The sequence below is a fragment of the Piliocolobus tephrosceles genome, chromosome 7 (genome assembly GCF_002776525.5).
Source record: "Piliocolobus tephrosceles isolate RC106 chromosome 7, ASM277652v3, whole genome shotgun sequence".
Lineage (NCBI taxonomy): Eukaryota > Metazoa > Chordata > Mammalia > Primates > Cercopithecidae > Piliocolobus > Piliocolobus tephrosceles.
In genome coordinates, this window is record NC_045440.1 from 74,905,717 (window position 1) to 74,916,487 (window position 10,771).

The following is a 10,771-nucleotide window of genomic DNA, read 5'->3' on the forward strand; positions in this document are numbered from 1 at the left end:
TCTAGACCTTTGACTTCACTTGGAGAGATATCATGCTACTGTTAGGTCAAACCCTGGCCTTTAATGAAAAGAACGCAGCTTTAGCTGCAGCCCGAGAGTTTGGTATCTTAGTCAAGTAAATGATAGAATGACAGCCGAAGAAAGGGACAAATTCCCTACCAGTCAGCAAGCCATCCCCAGTATGGATCCCCACTGGGACCTAGACTCAGATCATGGGGACTGGAGTCATGAACATCTGTTGACCTGTGTTCTAGAAGGACTAAGGAGAATTAGGAAAAAGCCCATGAATTATTCAATGATGTCCACCATAACTCAGAAAAAGGAAGAAAATCCTACTGCCTTCCTCAAGCGGCTATGGGAGGCCTTAAGAAAATATACTCCCCTGTCACCCAACTCCCTCAAGGGTCAATTGATCCTAAAAAATAAGTTTATTATCCAATCAGTCACAGATATCTGGAGAAAGCTACCAAAGCTAGCCCTGGGCCCTGAACAAAATGTGGAGGCATTATTAAACCTGGCAACCTTGGTGTTCTATAATAGGGACCTAGAGGAACAGGCCCAAAAGGAAAAGCGAGATCAGAGAAAGGCTGCAGCCTTAGTCATGGCCCTCAGACAAACAAACCTTGGTGGTTCAGATAGGACAGAAAATGGAGCAGGCCAATCACCTGGTAGAGGTTGTTATCAGTGTGGTTTGCAGGGACCCTTTAAAAAAGATTCTCCAATGAGAAACAAGCCGTCCCCTCACCCATGTCCACTATGTCAAAGCAATCACTGGAAGGCACACTGACCCAGAGGACAAGGGTTCTCTGGGCCAGAAGCCCCCAACCAGATGATCCAACAACAGGACTGAGGGTGCCTGGTGCAAGCGCCAGCTCATGTCATCACCCTCACTGAGCCCTGGGTAAGTTTAACCATTGAGGGCCAGGAAATTGACTTCCTTTTGGACAATGGTGCGGCCTTCTCAGTGTTAATCTCCTGCCCCAGACAGCTGTCCTCATGGTCCGTTTCCTGAGGAATCCTGGGACAGCCTGGAACCAAGTATTTCTCCCACCTCCTCAGTTGTAACTGGGAGACTTTGCACTTTTCACATGCCTTTCTTGTTATGCCTGAAAGTCCCACACCGTTATTAGGGAGGGACATATTAGCCAAAGCTGGAGCTATTATCTACATGAATATGGGGGATAAGTTACCCATTCATTGTACCCTACTGGAGGAGGGAATCAACCCTGAAGTCTGGGCATTGGAAGGACAATTTGGAAGGGTAAAAAATGCCCACCCAGTTCAAATCAGGCTAAAACCCCACCACTTTTCCTTATCAAAGGCAATACCCTTCAGGCCTGAAGCTCATAAAGGATTACAGGATATTGTTAGACTTTTAAAAGTTCAAGGCCCAGTAGGAAAATGCAGCAGTTCCTGCAACATCCCAATTTTATGAGTATAAAAACCCAATGGTCAGTGGAGACTAGTGCAGGATCTTAGTCTCATCGATGAGGCAGTAATTCCTCTATATCCAGCTGTACCCAACTCCTATACTCTGCTCTCTCAAACACCAGAGGAAGCAGAATAGTTCACTGTTCTGTACCTCAAGGATGCCTTCTTCTGCATTCCCCTGCACCCTGACTTCCAGTTTCTCTTTGCCTTTGAGGATCCCTCAGACCACACATCCCAACTTATGTGGACGGTCTTGCCTCAAGGGTTTAGGGATAGCTCTCATCTGTTTGGTCAGGCACTGGCCCAAGATCTAGGCCGCTTCTCAAGTCCAGACACTCTGGTCTTTCATATGTGGCTGATTTACGTTTGGCTACCAGTTCGGAAGCCTCATGCCAGCAGGCTACTCTAGATCTCTTGAACTTTCTAGCTAATCAGGGGTACAAGATGTCTAAATCGAAGGCCCAGATCTGCCTATAAGTCAAATATCTACAAGTCAAATCTTAGCCAGAGGAACCAGGGCCCTCAGCAAAGAATGAATTCAGCCTATACTGGCTTATCCTCACCCTAAGACATTAAAACAGTTTCAGGGTTCCTTGGAATTACTGGCTTTTGCAAACTGTGGATCCCTGGATACAACAAGATGGCCAGGCCACTCTATACTCTAATCAAGGAGACCCAGAGGGCAAATACTCATCTAGGAGAATGGGAACCAGAGGCAGAAACAGCCTTCAAAACCTTAAATCAGGCCCTGTACAAACTCCAGCCTTAAGCCTTCCCACAGGACAAAACTTCTTTTTATACATCACAGAGAGAGTGAGAATAGCTTTTGGAGTCCTTACTCAGACTCGTGGGACAACCCCACAACCAGTGGCATACCTAAGTAAGGAAATTGATGCAATAGCAAAAGGCTGGCCTCACTGTTTATGGGTAGTTGTGGCGGAGGCCATCTTAGTGTCAGAGGCTGTCAAAATAATACAAGGAAAGAATCTCACCATCTGGACTACTCATGATGTAAATGGCCTACTGGGTGCCAAAGAAAGTTTATGGCTATCAGACCACCACCTGCTTAGATATAAGGCACTACTTCTTGAGAGACCAGTGCTTCAAATGTGCATGTGTGCAACCCTCAACCTGCCACTTTTCTTCCAGAGGATGGGGAACCAATCGAGCATGACTGCAAACAAATTGTAGGCCAGACTTATGCTGCCCGACATGATCCTTAGAAGTCCCCTTAGCTAATCCTGACCTTAACCTATATACTGATAGAAGTTCATTTGTGGAGAATGGGATACAAAGGGCAGGTTTTGCCATAGTGAGTGATGTAAAAGTACTTGAAAGTAAGCCTCTTCCCCCAGGGACCAGCGCCCAGTTAGCAGAACAAGTGGTGCTTACCCGAGCCTTAGAACTGGGAAAGGAAAAAAGAATAAATATGTATACAAATAGCAAGTATGCTTATCTAATCCTACATGCCCATGCTGCAATATGGAAATAAAGGGAGTTCCTAACCTCTGGGGGAACCCCCAATAAATACCACAAGGAAATCATGGACTTATTGCACGTAGTGCAAAAACCCAAGGAGGTGGCAGTCTTACAGTGCCACAGCCATCAAAAAGGGGAAGGAGAAAAGGCAGAAGGAAACTGTCAGGCCAACGCTGAGGCCAAAATTCCTGCCAAGTGGAACCTCCCATTACAAATACCTATGGAAGGACCCTTGGTATGGAACAACCCTCTCCAAGAGACTAAGCTGCAGTATTCCCTGACCGAAACAGAACGGGGACTTCACGGTGGCATAGTTTTCTCCCCTCTGGGTGGTTAATGACAGAAGAGGGAAAGGTGATCATACCCAAAGCCAGCCAGTGGAAAATACTTAAGACCCTCCACCAAACTTTTCATATGGGTATTGACAATACTCATCAAATGGCCAAATCCCTATTTACAGGGCCAAATCTCCTCTGGACCATCCAGCAAGTAGTCAAAGCATGTGAGGTGTGCCAAAGGAATAATCCCTTGGTCCATTGTAAGGCCCCTCTTGGGGAACAAAGAATAGGGCAGAGGACTTAGACTTCACCGATAGGCCTAAGTCAAGGGGATTCAATACTTGTTGGTCTGTGTTGATATCTTTACAAATTGGATACAAGCCTTCTCTGCAAGACAGAGAAGGCTCAGGAAGTGGTTAAAAGTCCTAATTCATGAAATGATTCCTAGATTTGGGCCACCCCAAAGCTTGTAAAGTGACAGCTTTTAAAGCTTCCCCAAAGCTTATAAAGTGACAGTCCAGCTTTTAAAGCCACGATAACTCAGGAAATTTCCAGGGTGCTAGGGATACAATAGCACCTTCACTGCGTCTGGAGGCCACGATCCTCAGGGAAGGTTGAGAAGGCAAATGAAACACTCAAGAGGCACTTAAGGAAACTAACACAAGAAACGCATCTCCCATGGCCTACTCTCTTGCCCATGGCCTTATTGAGAATCTGAAATTCTCCTCACAAAATAGGGCACCTACTATCCCATCAGTGTAATTATACCCTACAACTTTAAGGCCCAACTGATCATAGTAACTTCTGAGTCACCCAAACAGCTCCATTCAGATGGCTTGTCCACTGCTCAGGTCCCCCCAAAATCATCACCACCTCCCTGCTTAACAAACAGTCCAGGTTTTGTAATGGTGAACATACTCCCTGCATGACCATTCACCCCTGGAGCCCCTGCAGCAGCGCCCCCACCATTAGTGAATGTCTTCTCATCCCCTCTTTCAATCACTCTCTTGAATGGTTCTTAGTAGATACAAAAAGTTTTTTTTTTTCCAATGGGAAAATAGAACACAGGGAGCCAGTCAGTTTGCTCCCAACACCCCTTTCCAGCCACTCACCGGAGCTACCTTGGCAAGTACTCTAGGAGTATGGGAAAATGAAATCAACAAACTCACACACCTTTTTAACATATACAACCAGCCAAGGCATATTCCTCTTATGTGGAACTTCAACCTATATCTGCCTCCCCACCGACTGGACAGGCACCTTCACCTTAGTCTTCCTAAGTCCCGACATTGACATTGCCCCAGGAAATGAGACCCTATTTGTGCCCCTCAAGGCTCAAGTCCGTCAGCACAGGGCCATACAACTAATTCCCCTACTTATAGGGTTAGGAATGGCCACTGCTACAGGAACCAGAATAGCCAGTTTATCTACTTCACTGTTTATCTACTTCACCACACTCTCGAAGGATTTCTCAGACAGTTTGCAAGAAATAACAAAATCTATCCTTACTCTACAATCCCAAATAGACTCTTTGGCAGCAGTGACTCTCCAAAACCGCCAAGACCTAGACCTCCTCACTGCTGAGAAAGGAGGACTTTGCACCTTCTTAGGGGAAGAGTGTCGCTTTTACACTAACCAGTCAGGGATAGTAGAAGATGCCACCCGGCGTTTACAGGAAAAGGCTTCTGAAATCAGACAATGCCTTTCAAACTCTTATACCAACCTCTGGAGTTGGGCAACATGGCTTCTCCCCTTTCTAGGTCCCGTGACAGCCTTCTTGCTATTACTTGCCTTCGGGCCTTGTATTTTTAACCTCCTTGTCAAATTTGTTTCCTCCAGGATTGAGGCCATCAAGCTACAGATGGTCTTACAAATGGATCCCCAAATGAACTCAACTCACAACTTCTACTGAGGACCCCTGGACCGACCCGCTGGCCCTTTGACTGGCCTAGAGAGTTCTCCTCTGGAGGACACTACAACTGCAGGGTCCCTTCTTCGCCCCTATCCAGCAGGAAGTAGCTAGAGTGGTCATTGCCTAATTCTCAACAGCAGTTAGAGTGTCATGTTTAGAGGGGGGATTGAGAGGTGAGGCCAGCTGGACTTCCTGGATCAAGTGGGGACTTGGGGAACTTTCCTGTCTTACAAGAAGATTGTAAAACGCACCAATCAGTGCTCTGTAAAACGCACCAATTAGCACTCTGTAAAACGCACCAATCAGCAGGATTCTAAAAGTAGTCAATCGTGGGGAGGATTGAAAAAAGGGCACCCTGATAGGACAGAAATGGAACATGGGTGAGGATAATAAGAGAATAAAAGCTGGCCACCCCAGCCAGCAGTGGCAACCCAGGTCCCCTTCCATGCTGTGGAAGGTTTATTCTTTTGCTCTTCGCAATAAACCTTGCTACCACTCACTCTTTGGGGTCATGCCATCTTTAAGAGCTGTAACACTCACTGCCAAGGTCCGCGGCTTCATTCTTAAAGTCAGCGAGACCACGAACCCACCAGCAGAAACCAACTCCGGACACACCAGTGCTTTGAGAGGCCGAGGTGGGTGGATCATGAGGTCATGAGTTCAAGACCAGCCTGGCCAAGATGGTGAAACCCCGTCTCTACTGAAAATACAAAAATTAGCCAGGAGCAGTGGCAGGCACCTGTAAACCCAGCTACTTGGGAGGCTGAGGCAGGATAATTTGCTTGAACCCAGGGGGTGGAGGTTGCAGTAAGCCAAGATTGCACCACTGTACTCCAGCCTGGGCAACAGAGTAAGACTCCATCTCAAAAAAAAAAAGAAAAGAAAATTCAAAAATTAGCCGGGCATGATGGCAGGTGCCTGTAATCCTAGCTACTTGGGAGGCTGAGGCAGGAGAATCAGTTGAACCTGGGAGGTGGAGGTTGCAGTAGGCTGAGATTGCACCATTGCACTCCAGCCTGGGTGACAGAGTGAGACTCAGTCTCAAAAAAAAAAAGAAAAGAAAAAACAAAAAAAATGTGTTCAGTAAGGCTTCGTTTCCACCATCAAAACTACCTCACTCAGAAGCAAGATGAAACCGCAGATTATATATTTAAACTGAAGGCTGATAAATGAAGACTTCGGAATTGAAGCAGTCAGGCCACCTTGGGTCTGGTCCTGCTGACAATTCTTCTCTCTCAAAAAGATCATCAATATTTCCTAGGACCAAAGTATCTGCATCCATGGATCCACATTTTGAATACTGTGTAAGCAACCAGCAGTGGAGTTTGTCAGCGTGATAGCCAACTCTGGCCTCTTCATTAAGGTTAGATGAGCAGAATCGTGCCGTCTAAGACATCTACCATGACGACTTCAGCAAAGACAGTCTCTAAAACTTTTCTCATGGAGTCTGAGACCTGCGGGGTGGCGAGTACGACCAGCCTCTTGGTGATCCTGTGCTATTTCAGAGATGAGCCCAGGGCCAGGACACCTTTAGTGTAGGCATCATTTGTGGTCAGTGTCGCAAAGGCCTGATCTGTCATGGTGCTGCCGAGGGTGCAGGCAGCTGGGGCAGCCTCAGGTTGGGAGGGAGCAAGGGCAGGGAGGAGGCACAGCGGGACTGCCATTTAAAACTCTCTAGGGGTTCAACTGGAAAGTGCCAAAGTTAACTCTAGAACAAAAAGAAAATTAGAATTTTGATCTTGGAGAAGTCTGCCAAGGATTCCAAAGGTTCAAAACACTTGATGAAAATATGACCACAGGCCATTGTGAAATAATATTCATTTAACCAGAGTGATATAAAAGACTTAAAAAGCAATACAGAAAATAACTTAGATGTAAAATTCTTAACCCTTTCAAAGCTCAAAAAAATCTAATAAAGATAACAGGAAATTATCTTGACAAAATGTAAAATCTTTGTTTTTTAAGGCTTCTCCTTATGGGAAGCTCATTTATCTGAGTTTGCAATAAGCTGAAAGTCATACCTGACGAGAAGATACTTGAATTGAGTCAAACACAGGAAACATATGTGTTCAAGTTTATATGTATACACCACATTATACAAAAATGTGGCCAGGCATGGTTGCTCACGCCTGTAATCCCAGCATTTTGGGAGGCTGAGGAAGGTGGATCACTTGAGGTCAGGAGTTCAAGACCAGCCTGATCAACATGGCAAAACCCCATCTTTACTAAAAATACAAAAATTAGCTGGGCGTGGTGGCGGGTGCCTGTAATCCCAGCTACTCAGGAGGCTGAGGCAGGAGAATTGTTTGAACCTAGGAGGCAGAGGTTGCAGTGAGTCGAGGTCTCGCCATTGCACTCCAGCCTGGGTGACAGGGTGAGACTCCATCTCAAAAAAAAAAAAAAAGAAAAGAAAAGAAACAAAGAAAAATGTAAAGAAGAACTAGTATCTTGAGCAGGGGAATACATAGCTCTTAGTAAAACCATGAGAAGTTTCTTGGTTACGTGAAACAATTCAGATACATCAAAAAAATCCAAGAGGGCTGGGCGCAGCGGCTCACGCCTGTAATCCCAACACTTTGGCAGGCTAAGGTGGGTGGATCACGAGGTCATGAGTTCAAGACCAGCCTGGCCAACATGGTGAAACCTCATCTCTACTGAAAATACAAAAATGAGCTGGGTGTGGTGGCGGGCAACTGTAATCCCAGCTACTCAGGAGGCCAAGGCAGGAGAATCGCTTGAAACCGGAAGGCAGAGGTTGCATGAGCCCAGATCGCACCACTGCACTCCAGCCTGGGTGACAAGAGGGAAACTCTATCTCAAAAAAAAAAAAAAAAGAAAAAAGAAAAAAGAAAAAAAGCCAAGAGTGCACAAACCAACTTACAGTGAAGAAAAATATTGCTTTTCTAGGACTTTAAGACAGAACATTTCAGTGTCAGGTTATAACAGCAGAGTTAGAACTGGAGAAAAAAGTTACAGGAGCTGACTAAAGAGTTAAAATAGAGTTATTACCCAAGTCAAGCAAAAATATATAGCTTCTGAAGGGGAGAAAGAAGAGCTGATGTAATGATGCATGACCAGCAAATCAAGTAGCAGCATACCACAAACTTTGAACTTCTGAGATAAGAGTTTGAGAAACTCCAAGAGGAAAACTCTACCCCAAGAAATGAAATCATTATTTCATTATTATTATTATTTTGAGACAGAGTCTCACTCGGTCGCCCAGGCTGGAGTGCAGTGGTGCCATCTGGGCTCACTGCAAGCTCCGCCTCCTGGGTTCAGGCCATTCTCCTGCCTCAGCCTCCAGAGTAGCTGGGACTACAGGCACCCGCCACCACGCCCTGCTAATTTTTGTATTTTTAGTAGAGACAGAGTTTCACCACATTGGCCAGGCTGTTCTCGAACTCCTGATCTCATGATCCACCCACCTCTGCCTCCCGAAGTGGAAATTATCATTTTAAATGAAAAAGACAGCACTTTAAACCTTGAATTAAGAAAATTAAATGTAAATGTGAAACAGAAAAAAAATGTGCGGAGAATTAAAAATCAAAGCCTCTTGCAAATTTTACTAACAGTAGATCAGTATTTCAAGAAAAGCTTATTGTTCTAACGTAGGAGACCATATTTTCAGTTGTATCAGTGTATTTTTTTATTTTTTTGAGATGGAGTTTCGCTCTTGTTGCCCAGGCTGGAGTGCAACGGGGTGATGATCTCTGCTCAGGGCAACCTCTGCCTCCCGGGTTCAAGCGATTCTCCTGCCTCAGCCTCCTGAGTAGCTGGGATTACAGGCATGCGCCACCACACCTGGCTAGTTTTGTATTTTTATTTACGTATTTATTTCTTTTTTAGATGGAATCTTGCTCTGTTGCCCAGGCTGCAGTGCAGTGGTGCGATCTCGGCTCACTGCAAGCTCCGCCTCCCAGGCTCAGGCCATTCTCCTGCCTCAGCCTCCTGAGTAGCCGGCACTACAGGCGCCCGCCACCACGCCTGGATAATTTTTTGTATTATTTATTTATTTTTTTTTTAGCAGAGATGGGGTTTCACCATGTTAGCCAGGATGGTCTGAATCTCCTGACCTCATGATCCGCTGGCCTCGGCCTCCCAAAGTGCTGGAATTACAGGCGTGAGCCACAGCGCCCAGCCCCTAATTTTGTATTTTTAGTAGTGATGGGGTTTCTCCACGTAGGTCAGGCTGGTCTCAAACTCCCAACCTCAGGTGATCTACCTGCCTCGCTCTCCCAAAGTGCTGGGATTACAGGCGTGAGCCACCACGCCTGGCCCAGTGTATTTTTAATATTAAAGTTCAATCTTTAAAAGACACAAATAATTCCCTTCTTATTGTAGTCAACTTGATTACACACAAAATGTCTTTCATAAATCCATTATTTGTGATCTTTTACAATCTGCACAGACCTTAAATGACATGCTTAGAATTTCTGTGTTTTCAAATACTTCCTCTTTTTTTTTTTTTTTTTGGCAGAGTCTCGCTCTGTTGCCCAGGCTGGAGTGCGGTGGCATGATCTCGGCTCACTGCAAGCTCCACCTCCCGGGTTCACGCCATTCTCCTGCCTCAGCCTCTGGAGAAACTGGAACTACAGGCGCCTGCCACCACGCCCGGCTAATTTTTTTGTGTTTTCAGTAGAGACGGGGTTTCACCCTCTTAGCCAGGATGGTCTGGACCTCCTGGCCTCATGATCCACCCGCCTCGGCCTCCCAAAGTGCTGGGATTACAGATACGGCCGAGATACGGTTTTCATTATACCAACAATATTGAACAACTCTATTCTGTTTTTAGGTTGAATTTATAGTTTGATAACCTTTGTGACAAACCTTTACACTTAAAACATTTAGTGGGCACAAATATAAGACTGTCTGACTAGTAAATCCAGGCAAAAATGTATACTGAAAATTCTGAAGACATTTTTATTTTTATTTTACTACCAAATTTAAAATCAGTTTCTTTGTCAATATTTACTTAAGTCACATTACTAAAAGGCATTGAGTTAATTATTATATATGTTACATGAATGATCATTTATCTAAGCCAATCTGAATAGAATTTCTTAAAGGAACTTTGGTTGATAATGCCGTATTTTACCATGTAAACACAACATATAACATAATACATATGCATGTACATAAACATAACCTAAACACATATACACACACAAGGCTCTTACAGCTTTCATTTTAGAATTTTAGTCATAAGATAGTAAAACAAACACATGACTTTAAAAAAGACAGTTGGATCCAAATTACCTTTTGACAAAATGGGACTTATTCACATGGCTACGTTTTTATTTGACCTGAAAGGTAATCTAATGAGAGCTGTGAACCAAAATTTTGGGCAAAACAGTTCCCATAGAAGTTTCAATTAAAAACAAACACTTTTTACTCTTTTTACAGTTTCAAATGAGTTTAGGCTTAAATATTTAAATGTTTACATTTTAGTTGAAACTGGCTGAATTGTGTAAGAAAAACAGAATCTCCAGCAGCCTTGAATTTGTACAAATCTGTCTTTTGTTTACTGGTCTGGCTTGCTTGACTAGTCAATGCAGACAGGGAAACATTTTAGCAGTCTTTTTCCATTGGCTTTTGCTTGTTTTAGCCTCTATGTGGCAGACAAAACAATGTTTATGCTGGGTAGAGATTTATTATTACTACTCTGAACTCA

At 44.5% G+C, this 10,771-nt stretch overlaps 1 pseudogene; it reads right to left on the reverse strand.

The window, feature by feature from the left end:
* The window catches only part of LOC111520939, a 10,308-nt pseudogene extending 3,628 nt beyond the window's left edge, over window positions 1–6,680 (reverse strand).
* Between the last annotated feature and the right edge of the window lie 4,091 nt (window positions 6,681–10,771).